The sequence below is a fragment of the Leucoraja erinacea genome, chromosome 2, assembly GCF_028641065.1.
Source record: "Leucoraja erinacea ecotype New England chromosome 2, Leri_hhj_1, whole genome shotgun sequence".
Classification (NCBI taxonomy): Eukaryota; Metazoa; Chordata; class Chondrichthyes; order Rajiformes; family Rajidae; genus Leucoraja; species Leucoraja erinaceus.
In genome coordinates this window covers 51,265,198-51,275,065 of record NC_073378.1, presented here as the reverse complement: position 1 = coordinate 51,275,065, position 9,868 = coordinate 51,265,198, and positions in this window count along the sequence as shown.

The following is a 9,868-nucleotide window of genomic DNA, read 5'->3' as shown; positions in this document are numbered from 1 at the left end:
ACTTCACTCCACAAGTTCCCACGGTACTGCTGTCTTGAATGAAACAATTGTATCCTTGCCAACAGAACTTATAACTGTTTACTCATGTCATTTGCTGCCCATTTTGCTTAAAGTGCGGTACAGTCATCACTCTCTTTGCGTTGCTTTTCTGAAATAAAGAGCAACATGTGAAAAGCTAGCGCAGCACATTATCAGAAAATAGGCACAACAGCTTGAACATAGTCATAGAGAGTGGAAACAGGTCTTTCAGCCCAGTTTACCCATGCTATGTTGGCATTCAGGGCTAGTCCCATTTGCCTGCATTTGGCCCATATCCTTCAAACCCTTCCTATCCACATATCTGTCCCAATATCTTTTTGAAAGTTTGAAAGTCGTAATTGTATTTGCTTCTGTAGATTCCTGCGACACTTATTCCACCTACTGACCTAGGGGCTGCAGAGAGGACAGCGGGTATGAGGACATATCCAAGACCTGTCATTTGGCATCTGTAAGATAGTGGTCACTATAGCAGATCACAATGCCATCACTCTACTTGTGGTTGTGGTTGGTGTGAAGTCAATGTGTGCTGTGCATTGTAGGGGAGGGGGATGGGAAAGGGAGGGAGGGAGGTGAAGGGAGGGAGGGAGGGGAAGATTAGGCAGTCGCGGGGAGTGGAGATATTGTGACAGCAATTGGAAATGAAAAGGTCATGAATGGGTAAAAGCCCACAGGGGGTGTCCAACCACACCTGGATACGCAGGAAATGGAAGGATATGGATCACGTGCAGGCAGATGAGATTAATTTAACTTGGTATTGTGTTCAGTACATTTTGGGTGAGGGGCTTGTGCCTGTGATGCACTCTTCTAATGTTCCATGTGTAAGAGGAAGGGGAGTGTTGGAGGCACAAGAAGGGGTCATCAGTGGGAGACGAGGACTCCTTGCCAAATAAATAAGCATGGTGGTGGAGGCAAAGGAAGAAGACCTCAATTTTGCAACAAGCCTGGAACTGGTTGAACTGTGGATGTTGGGGTACAAAAGCAAGCTCTCTGCTGTGGACTGACCACTCAGCATCAGAGAGGAGGGGGTTGGGAGATGTGAATATTGAAGACCCAGTGGGAACACGGGCAAGGTTTGGAGTCAGAGGAGGGAGAAGTGGGTAATGGAAGGGGTTTTGCGGGTGACAAGGGTGGGCGAGCTCAGAAGAAAAAGGGGAGAAGGAAGGGGTGATGTTGGTTCATGGACTGGGAGTGGGTCTTTGGTTGACTGGGAGCCCATCAGTGGTAGATTTGAGTCAAACTGAAGGGAAATGATCATATAATACCTAGCAATTATAGACCTGTTAGTTTGACTTCAGTGGTGGGCAAATTAATGGAAAAGATACTTAGAGATAATATATATAAGCATCTAGATAAACAGGGTCTGATTAGGAACAGTCAACATGGATTTGTGCCTGGAAGGTCATGTTTGACTAATCTTCTTGAATTTTTTGAAGAGGTTACTAGGGAAATTGACGAGGGTAAAGCAGTGGATGTTGTCTATATGGACTTTAGTAAGGCCTTTGACAAGGTTCCTCATGGAAGGTTGGTTAAAAAGGTTTAACTGTTGAGTATAAATGCAGGAATAGCAAGATGGATTCAACAGTGGCTGAATGGGAGAAGCCAGAGGGTAATGGTGGATGGCTGTTTATCGGGTTGGAGGCAGGTGACTAGTGGGGTGCCTCAGGGATCTGTGTTGGGTCCTTTGTTGTTTGTCATGTACATAAATGATCTGGATGAAGGTGTGGTAAATTGGATTAGTAAGTATGCAGATGATACCAAGATAGGGGGTGTTGTGGATAATGAAGAGGATTTCCAAAGTCTACAGAGTGATTTAGGCCATTTGGAAAAATGGGCTGAAAGATGGCAGATGGAGTTTAATGCTGATAAATGTGAGGTGCTACACCTTGGCAGGCCAAATCAAAATAGGACGTACATGGTAAATGGTAGGGAATTGAAGAATACAGTTGAACAGAGGGATCTGGGTATAACCGTGCATAGTTCCTTGAAGGTGGAATCTCATATAGATAGGGTGGTAAAGAAAGCTTTTGGTATGCTAGCCTTTATAAATCAGAGCATTGAGTATAGAAGCTGGGATGTAATGTTAAAATTGTACAAGGCATTGGTGAGACCAAATCTGGAGTATGGTGTACAATTTTGGTCGCCCAATTATAGGAAGGATGTCAACAAAATAGAGAGAGTACAGAGGAGATTTACTAGAATGTTGCCTGGGTTTCAACAACTAAGTTACAGAGATAGGTTGAATAAGTTAGGTCTTTATTCTCTGGATCGCAGAAGGTTAAGGGGGGACCTGATAGAGGTCTTTAAAATGATGAGAGGGATAGACAGAGTTGATGTGGACAAGCTTTTCCCTTTGAGAATAGGGAAGATTCAAACAAGAGGACATGACTTCAGAATTAAGGGACAGAAGTTTAGGGGTAATATGAGGGGGGAACTTCTTTACTCAGAGAGTGGTAGCGGTGTGGAATGAGCTTCCAGTGGAAGTGGTGGAGGCAGGTTCATTGGTATAATTTAAAAATAAATTGGATAGGCATATGGATGAGAAGGGAATGGAGGGTTATGGTATGAGTGCAGGCAGGTGGGACTAAGGGGAAAAAAAATTTGTTCGGCACGGACTTGTAGGGCCGAGATGGCCTGTTTCCGTGCTGTAATTGTTATATGGTTATATGGTTATTATCCCAAGGTAAAGGCAGCATTTATGGAATGATGGAAAAAGGCAACTTTTCGGGCCGAAGCGTTGACTATTTTCTTCGCTCCATGGATGCTGCCTCACCCGCTGAGTTTCTCCAGCATATTTATCTACCTTCGATTTTCCAGCATCTGCAGTTTCTTCTTAAACACATTATCCCAATTTAGTTCCAGTACTGACTAATCCTTCATAGGTGAGAATGTGATCCTCCACTGCTAATGGGTAGGGAGTGTTAATATTTGTTTTGCAGCCATTAATGGATGGAGAATGGAATTCAACTGCTGTGTGCAGTGATGGCAAAATATAATTGTAAAATATGAATTATAATTTTATTTATTGCAGACAGCACATGCTGTTATTTAGAATATTATTAAAACACGGCCAGTAATATCATTGGTCATGTTGAAAAATAAAGTAATATTTAAGAAGCTTCATCTAAGTGAATCACTTTTCTGAACTGCCCCTGGGTGAACCTATTCTAACTTTCAGATAGGGAGTTCCAAGATTCTAATACAGTGATAGTGATGGAATATCAATATATTTACATCTAAAATAATAAAATGCTGGGAATATTCAAAGGTCAGACAGCATCTGCAGAGAGAAACCAGAGTTCACATTTCAAATGGATAAACCTTTCAATGATAGACACAAAACTCAGTGGAACAGACAGCATCTCTGGATAGAGGGAATGGGTGGCATTTCTGGTCGAGACCCTTCAGACTGTCAGGAGAGAAGGAGAGACAGAGATATGGAAGGGTAAGGTGTGAAAACGAGACATCAAAGGGAACGAAATTCAAGGAAAATGTAGAATGGATCATTGCTAGCTAGGGGAAGGTGGCAATGAAGCATACAAAGATAACATTTAATCAGGAAGACAGTCAGACTTGTCAAACTAGAATGAGGGAGGGATGGAGAGAGAGGGAAAACACGAGTTACTTGAAGTTAGAAAAGTCAATATTCATACCACTGGGTTGTAAGCTGCCCAAATGAAATATGAGGTGCTGAACCTTCAATTTGCATTGGGCCTCACTCTGACAATGGAGGAGGCCCAGGAGGGAAAGGTCAGTTTAGGAATGGAAGGGGGAGTTTTAGCAACCGGGAGATGTAGGTTTGGGCAGACTGAGTGGAAGTGTTCAGAAAAATGATCACCGAGACTGCGCTCAGTCTCACCGATCTATTGGAGTCCACACCTGGAACCACGATACAGATGGGGTGGGAGGAGGTGCAAGTGAAGTGAGGGAGGAGGTATAGGGACAGGTGTTGCTTCTCCTGCCGTTGCAGGGAACAATTCCTGGTGAGGGGTGGTTTGGATGGAAAGAGACGAGTTAACCTGGGAATTCCGGATGGAACAATCTCTATGAAAAGTGATAAGGGGTGGAGATAGGAAGATGTGGCAATTGGCGGAATCCCGTTGGGGTGGTGAAAATGTCAGAGGATTATATGTTGTATGCGTTGGCTGATAGGGTGAAAGGCGAGGACTGGGGGTAGGGGAGCAAGAGCGGAACTGCAGGATACGGAGGACACCTTGCAAGGGCCTCATCTATGATGGAAGAGGGGAACCCCCGTTCCCAAAAGAGTCAGATGTCCCAGATGTCCTGGTATGCAGCAACTCATCTCAGGCACAAATGTGCGTAGACGTTGGAATTGGGAGTAGGGGATAGAGCATTTGCCGCTAGCAGGGTGGGAAGATGTGGGAGTCAGTAGGTTTATAATAGATGTCAGTTGATGGCCTATCATTTCATGAGAACTGCCTTCTGATATTTTTTCATGATGATGTATGACTAAGTAGGGATACTTGTAGATGATTAAATGACTTTGAGAAATCAGGAGTCAGGTCACTGCAAAACACCCAACTTTGAGCCCAGTATTGGAGCTGCAGTATTTATAACCATATAACCATATAACAATTACAGCACGGAAACAGGCCATCTCGGCCCTACAAGTCCATGCCGAACAAATTTTTTTCCCCTTAGTCCCACCTGCCTGCACTCGTACCATAACCCTCCATTCCCTTCTCATCCATATGCCTATCCAATTTATTTTTAAATGATACCAACGAACCTGCCTCCACCACTTCCACTGGGAGCTCATTCCACACCGCCACCACTCTCTGCGTAAAGAAGTTCCCCCTCATATTACCCCTAAACTTCTGTCCCTTAATTCTGAAGTCAAATAGGGATGCTGGGATGCATTTGATTATGGCAATTCCTAAAATATTTCAAGGGTAATTGGTTAGGTTTCACCTTGTAGGAAGCAGTCTTGAAAGTAATATGCTATGAAAGTAATCTGTCACTGATCAGTCTAGGTCTTGACTCTGACTGCTTCACTACCTGAGTGGTAAATGGATCTGATCTTTGTACAATCATTAACAAACATTCTGGAAAGCTCACAGTAAATGATTGTTAGGGATACTCTCCTGATGGATTGGCACAGCATTTTGCTGGATCAGAGAAGGAAGGAGTAAAGGAGTCAAGTCTGACACACTGTGACCTTTACTGAGTCTTTTATTAAAGCACATGGCACACACGTCCCAACACTGACTGCATCTAGTCTTCAGGCGAACTGGAACCAAAGGGAGGAACAAGGGGAGGATATCACAGTTATACTGATATGGCTGGGCGTGGTTAGTGGTGTTGAGGTGGCTCCATTATAGATTGCATGCATAAACCAGCTACATCCTTTCCCTTAGAAATTTAAATTTGAAGTCATAACAGTGGCAGGGTGGTTATACAAAACCTGCAACTCTAAACGAAATCACCGTAACGGACAGGAGGTTTGACAATCCGACCCGAGCGAGTGCGCATGGCACCCTCACCCTCCCCACCTGAAAGAAGAGGAGGAGGAGCAGGAACAGCCGGGAAGGAGAAAGCCGGTGGAGACCCGGCGGGGAATGCGGAAGGAGATCCGACCGGCGCAGGCGAGCCAGGGGAAGGAGACGGGGTAGAAGGAGTAGATGTCGGGGGAGAAAGAGGAGAGCGGGCAGGGGAGGAGCGGGCAGGGGAGGAGAACCCCAGAAGAGCAGAGGGAGGAGACCACGGCAAACGGACAGACCAGGGCATGCAGCGAGCTGAGGGGTAGTTAGTAGTTGGAGGCTCGAAACGCAATGGAGGAGCATATGGAGCCGCAGGAGGAGGCTTAGGCTCGTTAACGGCCAACAGGTGCTGGCGGCTACGGCGGTAGCTAGTTCCTTCAAAGTCCACCAAGTAGGATCGCGGTGAATTGTCCACCGCAACCACGGTTGCGAGTCTGGAGAATCCGGTGACAGTCTGCATGCGAACGACCTGGCCAGGCAGTAGTGGTGAGAGTGGGCGGCAGGACGTTGTGAGAGTGGCGCTGCACTTCATGCCTTTGAGCAATCCATTGCTGGACGGCAGCAGGCTGGAGGACCTTGGGCACGAGGGATTGCTGGGCAATCGGCATCGGTGGGCGAAGAACGCGGGACATCAGACGTTGGGCAGGGGATCGCATGGTACTGTCCCTGGAAATATTACGCAGGTTCAACAGACCCTGGTAGAAGTCACCATTGGAGAGACGAGACTGCTCGAGCAAGTTCTTGGCACTGCGGACAGCACGTTCAGCCAGGCCATTGCTCTGCGGGTATTCAGGGCTGCTGGTGTAGTGAGTGAAGTTCCACTTCACAGCGAAAGCTTTAAATTCTGCACTGGTGAATTGACGGCCGTTGTCGGTCTGCAAACGGACCGGGTACCCAAAAGTGGCAAAGTGTCGGCGCAGCTACTGATGACCATTTCAGAGGTGATAGCAGGGAGAAGGTCTACTTCGAACCAGTTCGAATAGGAATCATAGAAACATAGAAATAGAAATTAGGTGCAGGAGTAGGCCATTCGGCCCTTCGAGCCTGCACCGCCATTCAATATGATCATGGCTGATCATCCAACTCAGTATCCCGTACCTGCCTTCTCTCCATACCCTAGGATCCCCTTAGCCACAAGGGCCACATCTAACTCCCTCTTAAATATAGCCAATGAACTGGCCTCGACTACCCTCTGCGGCAGAGAGTTCCAGAGACTCGCCACTCTCTGTGTGAAAAAAGTTCTTCTCAACTCGGTTTTAAAGGATTTCCCCCTTATCCTTAAGCTGTGACCCCTTGTCCTGGAATCGACCAACACTAGGTATTGCTTGCCACGCCATTCAAATATGTCCGCAGCCAGCGATGACCAGGGCATGGCAGGGGCAGGCTGCTGCAGAAGCGGCTGGCGCTGCTGATGTGGGGCAAGAGTGTTGCAATCAGGACAGGAGGCTACTCGGGCCTTAATGTACTTTGCCATGCCAGGCCAATAGTATTGTTCTTGGGCATGTGAGACAGTGGCATCGGCTCCGGGATGCCCCATGTGGGCAGCGTTGTAGTACGAGTCGTACAGGGAGGCAGGGACGACCACCTTGTGACCCTTGATGATTATCCCGTCCCGGAGCACCAGTTCATCGCGAACCAGAAAGAAAGGGTGGACACCAGCAGGCAATGAAGTCCGTTTGCTTGGCCACCCGCGCTGGATGACAGTTGCGAGCTGTTGCAGGTCGGGGTCGTTGGCAGTGTGCTCAACCAGGCACTGCTGCTGCTTAGAGGGAACAAAGTTGACATTGAGTACCTGCAGATCCTCCTGTTCGTAGGGATGTCTGTCGCAGGAGGACCGGGGGGCTCTGGACAGCGCGTCAGCCACATGCATCTCAGTGCCCCTCTTGTAAACGATCTGGAAGTCGAACCGCTGGAGCTGTAGCATCATTCGCTGTAGTCTGGCTGGAGCGATGTGGATGGTTTGTTGAGGATCGTCACCAAGGGTTGGTGATCCATCTCGACAGTGAACCTGGTACCGAAAAGGAAGTCTTTGAACTTGGAGCAGGCGAACACAACCGCCAGAAGCTCCTTCTCTATTTGTGCATAGCGCTGCTCAGTGTCCGTCATGGTTCGCGAGGCATAGGAAATGGGCTGCAGCGAGCCATCATCATAGAGCTGCAGGCAGGCAGCACCTAGTCCAAAACGGGAAGCGTCGCACGTTACCACAATTGGACGCTGCAGATCGAAGAATTTGAGAGTCGGCGTGCTGATCAGCTTCGTTTTGAGAAAATCGAAAGCCTGCTGGTGTTGGGGAAACCAGGACCAGGCAATGTCTTTTTTCGTCAGTTGCCTCAGCGGTGCGCTCAACTCGCTGAGGTCAGGGATAAACTTGCCCAAATAGTTGACCATGCCCAGGAAACGCTGCAGGCTGGTAACATCTGTCGGGGCAGGCAGCTCGGAGATAGCGTTTGTCTTTTGCGGATCAGGTTTCAGCCCGTGGGCCGTGAAAATGTGGCCAACATATGGTACCTCAGCTACACGGAACCTGCATTTGGACGGGTTAAGCTTTAAGTTGATCTGGCGAGCGCGGTCTAGAATCCATCGGAGGTGGCGATTGTGCTCAGCAGCATCTCTCCCATAAACAAGAATGTCATCCACAATAATGGCACACGGCAGACCAGCAAACAGTTGCTCCATGGAGCGCTGAAACACTTCGCTAGCGGAGTTGATGCCGAACGGCATCCGCAAAAATTTGAATCTTCCGAAGGGTGTGCCGAAAGTGGTTAAATCCGAGGAGCGTTTGTCTAGGGGTATTTGCCAGAACGAGCTCCTGGCATCGAGGACGGAAAACACCGTGGCCTGTCCGACCTGGGCAGCAACATCTTCTACAGTCCTCATAGGGTAGTGGGGACGTTTTATTGCCAGATTCAAATCCTTGGGGTTGATGCACACCCGTATTTCATTCTTACCCTTCTTCATGGTGGCGACCATGGTGGAGACCCACTCGGTGGGATCGCTGACGGCTTCCAGCACTCCCATGTCAACCATGTTTTTCAGCATGGCTTCCACCTTGCCCTTCATGGCAAACGACACCCTGTGTGGGGCACGGATCACAGGCACTACCGAGGGGTCAGTTGCGATCTTGTACACAAGTGGCAGCTTCCCCAACTTATCATCGAAGAGGTCAGGGTACTCGGAGAGCGGATTCAGCATCACCCGCACTTCGTGGACCGTACGGTCGAAAGACACCAGACCGAGATCCTGGCAGGCTTGATTGCTCAATAGAGTTACACAGTCACAGTCCAGAATGAAAAACGGCAGGTCACAGGATGATTTCTGCAGCACACAATGGAAGGTGGCCCCCCACAGGTGTTAGCTCCTCTCCCCCATAAGCACACAATACAGAGCGATCAGCAGTCAACAGCTCATTATTTCTTATCCGGTTGAATAGGGATGTTGACATAACATTCACCTTCGCCCCCGTGTCGAGCTTCGCGGAGAAGGACTTGTTGTTGACAGTAATGAGCACAGAAGGATCGGGGAGGCGAGATCGGCTATGAAGGAGAGTGTAAACACTAGTATCTCCCATGGAAATGCTGGGCTCAGAGTCGGGGGCAGTGTCGACGGAGGACTGGGAATCGAGTTCATTATCAACTTGCTGAAGGTTGTTTAAGAATTGTCTAGTAGCTGGGGGAATGTTCCCACGGGAGCGACAGGCAGCTGCAAAGTGGTTCATCTTCCTAAAGAAATTACAAGCTTTGCCAAATGCTGGGCACTGCGACTGCATGGAGTGGACATAATTGCAGTTGGGACACTTCTTGGCAAGCGGGACCCGAGGTGCATAAAGGGGCCGCGGCGTGGGACTAAAGTTGTCTTGCTTTCGACGGGGCATAGCAACGTAAGTCAGATTTATAGCTCAGTTGTCAGATCCCCTCTGCCCATGTGGCGGGGCAACTACTTCAGCAATACGGCATGCATGCATTGCCTGAGTCAGGGTGAGGTCTGGTCTTTGCAGTAGATCAGCACGTAGCTTCTGATTGAGCATGCCAGTGACAAGGATATCTCTGGTGAGCTGGTCACGCATGGTCTCGAAACGGCACCGCTGAGCAAGGTAGCGCAGGTCAGCGATAAAACATTTGACAGGCTCATCAGGCTGCTGCTTCCGTGTCAAAAATCTAGCTCGCTCCAATATGCGGTTAGAGGGCAAGTCACAAATCTCCGCAAACTTGCGTAAGAGACATACCGGGTCATCGGCAGATTCCGCCGGCTCGACGACCTGGTCGTTGTCATCCAGGACCGCTGGATTGTAGATGAAAGCCTGAGCTCGTTTCATGGCGTCGGGACCGGCAAGG